The sequence below is a fragment of the Budorcas taxicolor genome, chromosome 9 (assembly GCF_023091745.1).
Source record: "Budorcas taxicolor isolate Tak-1 chromosome 9, Takin1.1, whole genome shotgun sequence".
Classification (NCBI taxonomy): Eukaryota; Metazoa; Chordata; class Mammalia; order Artiodactyla; family Bovidae; genus Budorcas; species Budorcas taxicolor.
In genome coordinates, this window is record NC_068918.1 from 77,697,387 (window position 1) to 77,710,786 (window position 13,400).

At 36.5% G+C, this 13,400-nt stretch overlaps 1 protein-coding gene across 2 annotated transcripts in view; it reads left to right on the forward strand.

Annotated features, from left to right (window-relative positions):
• TAB2 (TGF-beta activated kinase 1 (MAP3K7) binding protein 2) overlaps positions 1–13,400 on the forward strand; it is an 85,831-nt gene that overhangs the window by 22,273 nt on the left and 50,158 nt on the right. The window contains exon 1 of one of the 2 annotated variants that reach the window (XM_052645599.1): positions 2,646–2,766. The exons of the other annotated variant lie outside the window; for it this stretch is intronic. The gene's annotated coding sequence lies outside the window, so the exon portion shown is untranslated. Of the gene's footprint in view, positions 1–2,645; positions 2,767–13,400 lie in introns of those variants that run through there. 2 annotated transcript variants of the gene reach the window in all.

Sequence of the window (13,400 nt, forward strand, 5' to 3'; positions counted from 1 at the left end):
AAACAAAAATAAATGAACATAGATATATAAGATTTTATATATCTCAGACCAGAAGCCAGCATTTTGTTACTAGAAATGGTGAGGCACTAGAATTTCTGTTTTTTTATTTAGGGAAATACTAAATTCCTTTTAAAAGCTCATGAATCAAAAAAGGTCTGGCTGGCATTACTGTTACATAACATTGTCTTGAGAAAGCTGGGCAATATAATTAGACCAAAAACAAAATAAGAGGTGTAATTATTGAAAGGGAGGAGGCACATTTATTTGTAAATGACAGTTTATATCTGGAAAATCCAAAAGAATCAACTGAAACATTATGTGAGTAATGAGATTTCAATGTGATAATCTGGTTATAAAAAATAAAAACACCCCCAAATTAATGGTTTATCTAGAAAATTGTTTCTTTCCATGGTCTGTAAACCGAAAGCCTATCCATATGGATTAATGAATGGGAATCCTCATTCTTAAATACTCTTTATTATGCCTGCTGGCAAAACTTACTTATCTTATCATCTCTAAGTAAATTCATCTCTAAGTCTATTTTGAGTAAGATTCTTTCCATGTTAACTTTTAAAACCTCTGAAATAAAGTTGTAGTAGTGAACACATTTCAAGTAAACTTTAAGAAAAGAAGTTTTTTGTGTTTTTTTTTTTTGAATTCCTTGTGGCTTGTGATACTTGCTCTATTACTTGGTAATGCCAGGGAAGGTGTAATCTGAGCTCTGAACCATATTTGGTAAATAATAATTTTATGTGGAACCCACTGTTCTATCAGTAAGAGGAAAATTATTGCTCAAATGTAAGGCTTTTCTACGCCCTTAGAGCATTTCCTGTCTTAAAGACCAAGTTAGATCATATATTGATTCCTTTTGTTTTTTAAAAGACACTGTATCCCAGTTCTATACTATTTTGACTAGAGGTGTGTTGACAAAAGTATTTTCTGCTTTACTTGAAAGAGGAAGAATTACATGTCTACTTACTTGTTTACCATTAATTCTCTTTATCCTAAATGTAAATTGTTATGTTTTTATTTATCATCAGTTCTCAGAATTGAGCTCTCTCACATTTGCCTTGTTCTGGGATCAGTGTTGATAAATCAGGTTATCTCTCTTAGGATGTGATGCAGTTGAATTATTTAAAGCTAAAGCTTGCCACACAGCTGTTGTTTCAGCATTTTATGAAAATGAAAGCTTAAGTATACTCAGATGTTTAGAGCAAAGCTTCCCAGGTGGCACAGTGGTAAAGAACCCACCTGCCATTGCAGGAGATGATAGAGTGTGGGTTTGATCCCTGGGTCAGGGCAATCCCCTGAAGTAGGAAATGACAGCTCACTCCAGTATTCTTGCCTGGAGAATCCCATGGACCGAGGACCCTAGCAGGCCCTAGCCCGTGGGGTCACAAAGAGTTGGACATAACTGAGCATATAGAAAACTGAATTGAATACCTACTGTCTGCCAGGTTGTTAGCTGCTAATTCTCATGACAATCCAGTGAGGTAGGGGATGCTATCCCATTTAATACAACAGAAACTTCTGCAGAGTTTTAGTTTGTACAGGAACCAGATTTGGAACCTAGATCTTTCTCTACCAGAATATTTTCATCTACAGCATGCCATTACAATAGGTGGAAAATTGACGTTGTCCTTAAAAACTACTTTCATTCTCTTTTGCTTTGTTGTGTCCTGGTTACTAGAAATGCAGGGAGTTAAGTTCTTTACATTCTTGTCTTAGCACTACTCTTTTGTCCTGTTACAGTCCTCACCATCTGCCATCATTGGACAGCAGCAGCAGATTCAGTTTATTTTGACTACTGTGGGATTGCGTCTCTTCTTTCGTAGACACTCCTAAAATTATCAGCTTACCAAGCATAAGAACATCATTTCTAGGCCCTAGTAATCTAATTAGTACAACATTCTAACATTTTTAATAGCCTACCATTTCTGTAACCTTTGTATTTGCAAGTTTTCTTGTGTGTGTTTTAATAATGTGGACCTAACCAAAAAAAAAAATCATTGACTCTGTTTTGGTAATGGAAAAAAGAATTTCTAGTGTGGTTAAGAACCACATTTATGAGCTGTTCTTTGCATCCTTCTTTAAGAATTACCAAGTGTTTTTAAAAATTGGAACTTTATTTCACTGCTTAGATGTATCTAAAGCATTTCTTAAGAAAAGTCTGAGAACTGATTGTAGAAATTTAGGGAAACAGAAGGTAATTGGAAATAAGATAGCAAAAGAGAAGAGTAAAGTGACTTAAACATGAGAGCTTTACAATTCCAGTCTTACTAATGAAAATGAACTTACTGTTGGTTTTCTCATTCTATATACTCTGGTTCCATATTGGACAGTCTGTTGCTGAAAGCCAGTAGAGATTTCATAAAGGCTACTGGTTTAGTTTCTAGAATTGGAAGTTTAGAGTGGAGTTGGGTAGATTAAGACAATGAATTAAGTAATGCAAATAGCATCTTTTGGTAACTTGTATTTAAGAGAGCCTTCCATTTAAAAATATTTCCTATGCGAGACACTGGGGACTACCTCACTGCTATTAGCTCACAATGTTATCTGGTCACGTTTCTTGTTCTGCCTACCTCTAGTTTACTCTAGTTTCTCTTCTGCTTTCAAGGCTCCAGACCCAGTTCCTGGACCTGCCCTGGAAAAGAAGTATCCAGTAGAGATGAGCTCACTGCAGTTACTTAATTAAAAATTTGTAAGCTGCAAAAATGGCAATGGGCCAATCAAGAACAGCTACCATTTGAATTTTTCTATTTCCAGGTATGCTAAAGTCCATGGCACCAGTCAAGCTTAGCCGTGTAACTGCCTTACTATGAAATCTATAATAACCAAAACTTTACTTTTAAAACTTTGGTCATCTTGCTCAGAGTTTAGTAACATCCCTAACCACTGGGTGACATGCAACTAGTATTGACTTTAACGTACCTTTTGCCTGACTATTTCTAATTTAACTTGTTTGTAACAGCAAACTAATGGAAAAAGAATTAAAGAAAAATTAATTGGAAATGCTATTGAGTTAAGCCCTGTAAAAATGTACAAAAAGTACTCTGGTCTTCATTGAGAAGTACAGAAACAACCAAACTGTCTTCCTTTAAGAGGTTCACATATGGTACAAGTAATTTAGAGAATTAAATAAATGAAACAGTTCTCTGTCTTGAGGTCCTCAACTAACCTACACTGTGAGTGCCTTCACATAAAGAGTTAATATGGTCTTCAAAAATGGGGGTGGGGGTGGGAGTGGGGAAATTGAAAGAAAATTCCTGGATAGAATCAAGTAATATATTATGTAATAGTTTTACCTGAAGAATTTGATTCTGTTTTAAATGTAAGTATATAACTAGTATTTGCTATATTTTTACTTGATTGCCCAAAAGAAACCAGACGAGAAAGTCATCAGTGGTTGGAGTTGTTGTAGAAGGTAACCGCAAAACTGAAAATTAAGGTTTCTTACTACCTTAGATTTTAACTGAGAAAAAACTACTTGTGAATGTTTAGAGGGCTAGGTTAGCTTTTAAGGACGTTTACCACTTTTACTAATTCGTATAGATTTAGGAACAGTTAATCCATAAAAGGTGACTTTATATGCTTAAGGGTAGATGACCATACATATCTTTTGATTTTAAGTTCAGTTCAGATAAGTTAGAGATTACCCAAAGTTGAACAAAGGAATTTTATATCCCAGTTGTGATTTTAAAAGGTGATTCTGATATCCTAGCTTATGCTTTGTATGCCTTCCTCCAGTGTTAATGCATAATGAATTTAAAGTCAGCCAGTCTTGTCAACATCAGGTCACTGATTCTGTGCCACTTCATTTGTTTAGCATTGAAATAATTATATCTCACTGAGTGTTGAATTAGGGCAGGAAAGAGAGCTACTACCAGAGTTACTAGGGTCGTTACCACTGGTAGATGAATTGAAGGGGAGATAAGAGAGAATTGCTTCTGAATTTGAAGTCTGACTAGTTATCACTGGGGCTGTGAGTAATGGTGAAAGTTTTCTACATCATTGAATGTAAATTGTATATAAAATAGTTTATTTGGTGTGCTAAGGATGTAGAAATAAATTAACCTTGTTTTCAGTGGGCTTATGGACAAGTAATACCATAAAAAAGTATCATAATAGAGGTGGAAAAAACTGTAGAGAAAGTAATATTTCTACTGAGCTTTGAAGAGTAGATAGAAATCTTTAGCAAGAAAGACAATAATATTCCTAAGTTGTAGAAATCAAAGTATATAATATGTTCTAAAAATTGTAAACACTCCAGTATGCCTGCAGAATAGTAGGGTATAGAAGGGTATGGTGGATGGTGGAGCTATGCCACACATGCTTTCAAATGTATGGTAAAGGAGTTTGGATTTAGTTAGTAGGTCACGATAATCCATTGCAGATTTATTTCTTAGCATTCTCGCACTTAAGTCAGTGAGTCTTTTGAAAAGCTGACTGCAATGGAGTGAGAGTTGAAACTTGAAGAAGTCAGAGACTAGGTAGTAGCAATACCTATGAAGGCCAGCACTTACTCTTACTTGATTAGGCATCATGCGTGAAGAATGTTACCTGTAATATCTCACTTACTCCTTACAGGAATGTTGTAAGAACTGAAATAATACAGGTTAACATTGTTCAGCACAGAACCTGATCCATGGTGAGTCAGTGATCACGCTGTAAGCTCAGAGGAAAGTGCCCTTGTCCGCCTTTATGTGTGAACATTTAAATCCTGTCTGTCAAGACTCCTGATGGTTGACCATTGTTGCAGTGATTAAGTATATCAGTAACAATTTCAGCATTGATAGCATAGGCATAGGGTTATTTGAAAGTACATTGAATTGGCTCAGTTCTGGTACTTTCAAATAATTCTTTCTATGCTGCTCCTACTCTCTGACCCCCCATATCAGAATACAAGTAGTGTTATGGGGAAATACATAGGAAATACTTTCATAGGGAAAATATTCTGCTCTAGTCTCCATTGTTTATGCTTACTTACACAAGAATACATGAATATATATTCTTATAAAAAATTGGAACATAACAGAGATGACTGTATCTCCTTGGACCACCTTCTCCCTATGTGTTCCTTTACTCAGCCAGGTCTCCAGAATAATTAGTGTGTATCCTTTCAGAGCATTACCTGTGCATTCCTATAAAAATATCTGTTTCAAACTTTTTTTGGTGTCTTTTTTTTTTAACACAAAGGGCATCATTATACATGAGTTTTGCATCTTTTTTCATCCAGTAATGTCTTAATAGGCCTTTGCATATAATTATTTGGCTCTCTTACTTGACGTAAAGAAAAAAAATTGCTGTACCTTGATTTACACATTCATTCCTAAACGGTTATTCAGATTGTTCTTTTAGTGATATACACTGAAGTGACATTCTTACATCCATGGAGTCGCCAAGAGTCGGACACGATGGAGTGACTGAACTAAACTGACATTCTTATATGCTCCTCTTTAAACACATATGCTTGTCCGTAGGTTGGACACTTTATATTGTTATAGATGGAGCTCTGGTACTTCATGATCAGCAACAAATTTTCATTCCCAGCTGATGGTGCTAGCACCGGATAGTTGACACCACAGTAGGGAACTGGCCTAGAAAGCAGCTCTGCTACTGACTTAGCTGGAAGCGTAAATACACTTCTTAATACATCTTTCCATTATTCTCTTCAGTTAAAAAGAAAAATAAACTGGAGTAACATTTCTCTTCTCTGCTTCACGTGTGGGGATGATAAAGTGAGATAAATGCTATAAGAAGTCTCATATAAATCTGAATTCTACTAGTTTATGATTTTTCTCAAAAGCAGGAACTATATTTTGTTCATCTTTGCATATTTAGACCACATTACCTGGCTTACAATGGGCAGTGTTTGTGGAATGATTCACAGACATTAAGGTGAGCCAAAAAGCAGATTGTATTTATGAAAATTCCAGGCCAGTAGAATTTTCTTAGATCTTATACATAATCTGGAATCTGTGCATTTTTCATTGAAAACTTTCTACCTTTTTAGCCTTATCTCACTTCCCTTCTGCAGTACAGCTATAATTCTTCAAATTTATCCTATTCTTTCATGGTCTTTTCCCTAACACAAACAGTTGTCAGTGATATCCTGCAAGACTCTATGATTTATCTGTAATGGCCAAGTCCAAGTACTGCAGTCTTTGTGAAATTTCTCCTGCCTCTCCTCAGTTCCTGCATGTTAGGCACTACTGCCTCCTGATCGCCACTGCTGCTTATACACCTCTCAGTGCCGCACAGTGAATGTTACTGAACGACTGCATGCCTGCCTCTGGGACTGTGTGGAATGTCACAGAACCAGGCAGGGCTTGGAACTTCAGAGATAAATTAGGTGGATCTGGAAAGTGAGAGGCGTGTTGTTCTTGCTGACTTGTGGGATTCAGCACATATGGGGCAGGGGAAAGCAATTAAAATCATCTGTGATTGCCCATGCCTACCCTACTTCTCCAGCTTCATCCTGCATCACACTTTCTCCCTGTTCCTCTCACTCCCTGCCCTTCAACGTGAGCCAGCTACTGGTGGTTACCCAAACTTGCCATGCTGTCTGATTCAAGTCTTTTCCCGGGCAGCTACTTACGTTTGAAATTTTCTTCCCCTCTTGCCTGTCCACCTGGTAAACGTATTTTTGTCTTCCAAGACCCAGCTTAGGTGTTGCCCTCTTTACTTAATCCTACCCTAAACTCTCCGCTTCCCTCAGAATTGATTGCCGCCCCCCCATGTTTCCACTGTGCACTGCAACACAGCTCAGTTACAGTTCAGTCATTATGTTTACTTGTTGATGTATGTGTCTTCCTCTACTAAAATGTAAATTTCTTGAATGTTGAAAAGTGTGCTTTTATTAATTTTAATATTTTCAGCACCCACGATAGTGGAGAGTGAGCAGTAGACACACAGTGACTGTTTGCATAAGCAATGTGTATACTGTATATGAAAATACATAACAGGAAGGCATTAGAAAACGTGCCATTAATCGAAATGTTGGTAGATGATCACTTTCATATTTGTTCATAGTTTATATTGTTATGAAAGTCATTCTAGATTTATGGATAAGTATTACATAATGAGATTTCTGGTTCTTTATTCAATTATATGATATTAAATATTCTCCAAGGGCATCCATAATTGGAGAATTGTGAAATATCTTTATATATAATAAATACGTTGAGATAGAAGTTTCTGTACAATTTTGAAATTATTCTTGATCATCTAATATAAAATCCATCCCCCATAACTATAACAAGATTAACAACCGACTTTTTAACAGTTCCATAGTTTTAGATTTGAAAGACTGGCACATACTTAACACGATTATGTTAAGTTCAATGAGATGAACAGAAGAAACAGGTCAAATAAGGGGCTGAAACTGCATGGGAATCAGTTGGTGAAATTTCTTCTAACTTTCTCTAAATCTTCATCTTAAAATGTCAATTTAGATTAATATTTTATCCAAGTTATTGTAATTTTCACATGTCATTGAGTCTTACTTAGTTCATTCCAAATGTTTATGGTGGATGTAAGATGAAAACTGGTTCTCCCAAGTGCTTTCATTTTCTTTTCTGCTCTTTTTTTCCCTTTACCTATAAATGGGAGCTCATTATCATATCATTTATTTATATTGTGCTTTCTTTTAAAGATATTTATACAGGAGATGGATTATCAAAAAATTATATTAAAAGGGGCACACTCAGAGGTAACTTTGTTTCCATCTTAAAACCCTAATGTATTGGAAAATAATAATGAAGTATGAATTGGAAAATACACACAAGGTAGTTAGTTATATAATATGTTTTGATGAATTATAACCATTCTGCCTTAGATTTATTGCACTTTTCTTGATCCTTAGAAAATGGTAGCACTCACCACAAAACCACAGTACATAAATTGCCAAGTGTGGCTGACTTGCACATTCCTTTTAGAGGAACTTACAACTGCTAAACCTTTTAACCATAAGAAATGGTCAGTATTCATGGACTTGAGGCAGTGTATTAATGAGTAAATTGGGAATTTTTTTTTAAGAGGAGATAGAGTGGGCCATTATGTTACTTCTTAGCCATTTGACATGTATTAAAATTACACTATTAATGTTTATTGTTTTTCTATAGAAAATAAATTACTATAGGCTTGTAAAGTTGAGAAATACATTTTCTGGTAACAATCCTTTGTTCCCTTTAAGCTTTTAAGTAACACTAAATCTGAACATGATAAGTAATTCAAGTAAGTAGCATTTAGGTGACTTAATTTGGTGTGTTTCTATTATTTTATTTTTGCAAATATCTATGTAAAGTGATTCAAGACTACAGCAGTTCTATGCTAAAGTTTATGCTAAAGATGGATTATACTTATTCTCTTTTTTATCGTAAATGATGATAGTATTTGAATTTTAGATTTTTAAATGCCATAGCTATAATTCTTACATTTTAACTCTTAGGAAAATAATTTGATATTATAGACTTTGGAGAGCAGCAAGTTTGCTTTGCTTTAATAAAGATGTAACATCATGTTCCAAGAAACACAATTCTAATAATTTGCTGTTAAAAGTAATTTTGAAATTTTCATTCAATTACATTTGTAGATTATTTTAAAATTAATCAAATGTGAAGCATCAACTATTATATACCTGCTTGACATTTGATGAGATAGTTACGTCATCAGTAATGAAAGAGGTACTTAAAATAGTGTATATAATTAGAAAGATAATACTTTTTTTTTTTTTCAGATTACTTCTGAAATCCTTATTAAGGCCAAAAAGTTTCAAAATTTGCTTTAACTTCAAAAAAAATTAGCAGCTAACTCACTGCACAGTCATCAGCCAGTCCACAGAAGAGACACAAGTTAAAATTAGTAATAAAAAACTATTGACATCATATTGACAACCAAGTACATAAGTTGAAACACTCTCCCTTCCCATTAGACGCCCTGGGAAATTTAGTAATGGTTGTTGAGGTTGCTGCTAAGTTGCTTCAGTTGTGTCCAACTCTGTGTGACCCCATAGATGGCAGCCCACCAGGCTCCCCCATCCCTGGGATCCTCCAGGCAAGAATACTGGAATGGGTTGCCATTTCCTTCTCCAGTGCATGAAAGTGAAAGGTGAAAGTGAAGTCGCTCAGTCATGTCCAACTCCTAGCAACCCCATGGACTGCAGCCCACCAGGCTCCTCTGACCATGGGATTTTCCAGGCAAGGGTACTGGAATGGGCTGCCATTGCCTTCTCCGGTTGTTGAGGTTATGTGTCCCTAAAAAGCACCACTATAGTCAAAACTAAAAAATAAAACCCCACAGGACTTAACAAGAAAAATGGAATTGAGGTACAACACTCAGAATGTCATCAGTGAACATTTTAAAAAGTAGAAACCGTAATTTTACACATGTCAAATGGCTAAGAAATATGTATAAGTACTTATATAATATTTATACAAATAAATACTGTACTTTGCTTTTAAACAGTCCTAAAGTTTGCCTTATAGAAAGAACTTTCACATAGTTGTGGAAGCTTGTTATTGTGAAGAATGATTTTTTGAAATTGGAAAGAAAGTTGAACACAAGTTGTGGATGGGTGTGACTGATTCCTCGAAGCTTCAGTAAGCTGAGGTTGCTGGCAGATGTTTGAGGTGTGTTCGTATTTACATTTTGAGTGTTCATAGGCAGCTTGTTTCAGCTGAGTGTGGTTTTTTGCATTTACCTAGTGTTTCTGACAGATGAATTCACAGCAGAATTCATTTAGTGCTCAAATTGTTGCCTAATATATCAATTGCATTGATGCAGTTTCAAAACAACTATTATAGTAGCACTCACATATAGCCAAGGGTAAGACAAACACTGTAGTTTGGAGGGATAGCTACCACTTTTTATGGTAGTCTTTAATCTAGATGTATTCTGATCTTTATTTAGAGATTTATTACAACAGATACTTACTAAGCATCCACTACTTGCCTTCCACTTTCTAAATATGTAAGATACAGCAGTGAACAAGATAGTCTCCACTTTGAAACTAATATTACTTGTGTAAAAATTTCTGTTTGTTGTCACAGGTTGGTTTTAAGAGGTAAAATTGGATAGATGAATGGACCTCAGGTTTAAAAAAAAGAGTCTGCTGGGCATCAAGACTTTTCTCTAACTCCCTAAATTACATACGTTTACAAGATAATTTTCTAGGGGTCTGTCCAGGTCTGGAGGTCACTATGGAAATCAGAGTTAAATTTTAGGATAGTAATACATGTTAAAAGGGAACAACCTCTTACTTTAGTGTCTATAAGCTAAAGGAGAGTCCCAGTGCAGTTGAGAAGTGAATTTTGGTTTTATATATTTTGTCCTGTTCTTCCATGATATTCAACATAAGCTATATTTTTCTTTGTTACAGTAGTAAATTTGTTCCGGTAAAACTCAACCATGTACAAACAGGGCAAAGATGAAATACGTATATCAGTTTACATAATGATAGGCTAAACCATTCGTGTATCTCAAGACCTTCTATAATAAAAGCCACTGTACACTTGCAGCCTTCATCAACCTTTCTCATCTTCTCTTGTAGATACTCCCCACCCGAAACACTTTCTCCTTAATCCTCTTTCCTCCTGTCCCTCCTCCTCCTAGCCAAACAGGTGACTGACTCATTGTCTCCAGAACCTGCCTAGTATTTATTGGATTGCCTCGCTTCATACTTCAACCTTGTGATGATTCAAGGCCCTTCCACCTCTTCCCTCAGGCCTGAGAGCACTCTGAATACCTATAACACAGTTTATACCACTTACCTGGCACTTATTTTCAACCTAATATTTGGTTTTCAGGTAGCTTTGTCTGAGTTATCCAATTAAGACAAATGATTTGTCCCATATACGTGGGAAAGGAAGGCCTCAAAGGCTTTGTTAGCAAAGTAATGTCTTTGCTTTTTAATATGTCCTATTAAATAATTAATATGTCATAAATTTTCTTCCAAGGAGCAAGCGTCGTTTAATTTCATGGCTGCAGTCACTATCTACAGTTATTTTGGAGCCAAAAAAAAAGTCTGTCACTGTTTTCATGTTTCCCCATATATTTCCCATGAAGTTATGGAACCAGAGTTTATACTTAACCAACCATTTAATTGTCTCATCTTACTAAATGAGACAGCCCCTGCTGATATAGAATTGTGGGTGAAATATTTAGCAGTGTTATTTATGTTTTTAGCAATTAGCATGTTCTGTCACCAGAAAATTTTAGAAACAAATAGTTAAAACAGAATGTTGTTTCTTGAAATTCTACTGCTTAGGAAAGTTTTAAGCTTACCTGAGAGTAACCCTCTTCCAACAACACAAGAGAAGACCCTACACATGGACATCACCAGATGGTTGACACCAAAATCAGATTGATTATATTCTTTGCGGCCAAAGATGGAGAAGCTCTGAACAGTCAGCAAAAACAAGACCGGGAGCTGACTGTGCCTCGGATTATGAACTCCTTATTGCCAAATACAGACTGAAATTGAGGACAGTGGAGAAAACCACTAGACCATTCAGGTACAACCTAAATCAAATCCCTTAATCCTATACAGTGGAAGTGAGAAATAGATTTAAGGGACTAGATCTGATAGAGTGCCTGATGAACTCCACCTATAGATGGAGGTTCGTGACATTGTACAGGAGACAGGGATCAAGACCATCCCCAAGAAAAAAAAAATGCAAAAAAGCAAAATGGCTGGCAGGGAAGGGCTTACAAATAGCTGTGAAAAGAAGGGAAGCGAAAAGCAAAGGAGAAAAGGAAAGATATACCCATTTGAATGCAGGGTTCCAAAAAATAGCAAGGAGAGATAAGAAAGCCTTCCTCAGCGATCAATGCAAAGAAATAGAGGAAAACAATAGAGTGGGAAAGACTAGAGATCTCTTCAAGAAAATTAGAGATACCAAGGGAACATTTCATGCAAAGATGGGCTCGATAAAGGACAGAAATGGTATGGACCTAACAGAAGCAGAAAATATTAAGAAGAGGTGGCAAAAATACATGGAAGAACTATGCAAAAAAGATCTTCATGACCCAGATAATCACTATGGTGTGATCTTCAACCTAGAGCCAAACATCCTGGAATGTGAAGTCAAGTGGGCCTTAGAAAGCATCACTACGAACAAACCTAGTGGAGGGGATGGAATTCCAGTTGAGCTGTTTCAAATCCTGAAAGATGATGCTGTGAAAGTGCTGCACTCAATATGCCAACAAATTTGGAAAACTCAGCAGTGGCCACAGGACTGGAAAAGATCAGTTTTCATTCCAATCCCAAAGAAAGGCAATGCCAAAGAATGCTCAGACTACCGCACAATTGCACTCATCTCACACACTAGTAAAGTAATGCTTAAAATTCTCCAAGCCAGGCTGCAGCAGCACGTGAACTGTGAACTTCCAGATGTTCAAGCTGGTTTTAGAAAAGGCAGAGGAACCAGAGATCAAATTGCCAACATCTGCTGGATCATCGAAAAAGCAAGAGAGTTCCAGAAAAACATCTGTTGACTGCTTTATTGACTATAAAGCCTTTGACTGTGTGGACAGTAAACTGTGGAAAATTCTGAAGGAGATGAGAATACCAGACCACCTGACCTGCCTCTTGAGAAACCTATATGCAGGTCAGGAAGCAACAGTTAAAACTGGACATGGAACAACAGACTGGTTCCAAATAGGAAAAGGAGTATGTCAGGCTGTGTATTGTCACCCTGCTTACTTATATGCAGAGTATATCATGAGAAACGCTGGGCTGGAGGAAGCACAAGCTGGAATCAAGATTGCCGGGAGAAATATTAATAACCTCAGATATGCAGATGACACCACCCTTATGGCAGAAAGTGAAGAAGAACTAAAGAGCCTCTTGATGAAAATGAAAGAGGAGAGTGAAAAAGTTGGCTTAAAGCTCAACATTCAGAAAACGAAGATCATGGCATCTGGTCCCATCACTTCATGGGAAATAGATGGGGAAACAGTGGCTGACTTTATTTTTCTGGGCTCCAAAATCACTGCAGATGGTGATTGCAGCCATGAAATTAAAAGACGCTTACTCCTTGGAAGGAAAGTTATGACCAACTTAGTCAGCATATTCAAAAGCAGAGTAATGTTGTCCATCTAGTCAAGGCTATGGTTTTTCCAGTAGTCATGTATGGATGTGAGAGTTGGACTATAAAGAAAGCTGAGTACCAAAGAATTGATGCTTTTGAACTGTGGTATTGGAGAAGACTCTTGAGAGTCCCTTGGACTGCAAGGAGATCCAGCCAGTCCATCCTAAAGGAAATCAGTCCTGGGTGTTCATTGGAAGGGCTGATGCTGAAGCTGAAACTCCAATACTTTGGCCACCTGATACGAAGAGCTGACTCATTTGAAAAGACCCTGATGCTGGGAAAGATTGAGGGCAGGAGGAAAAGGGGATG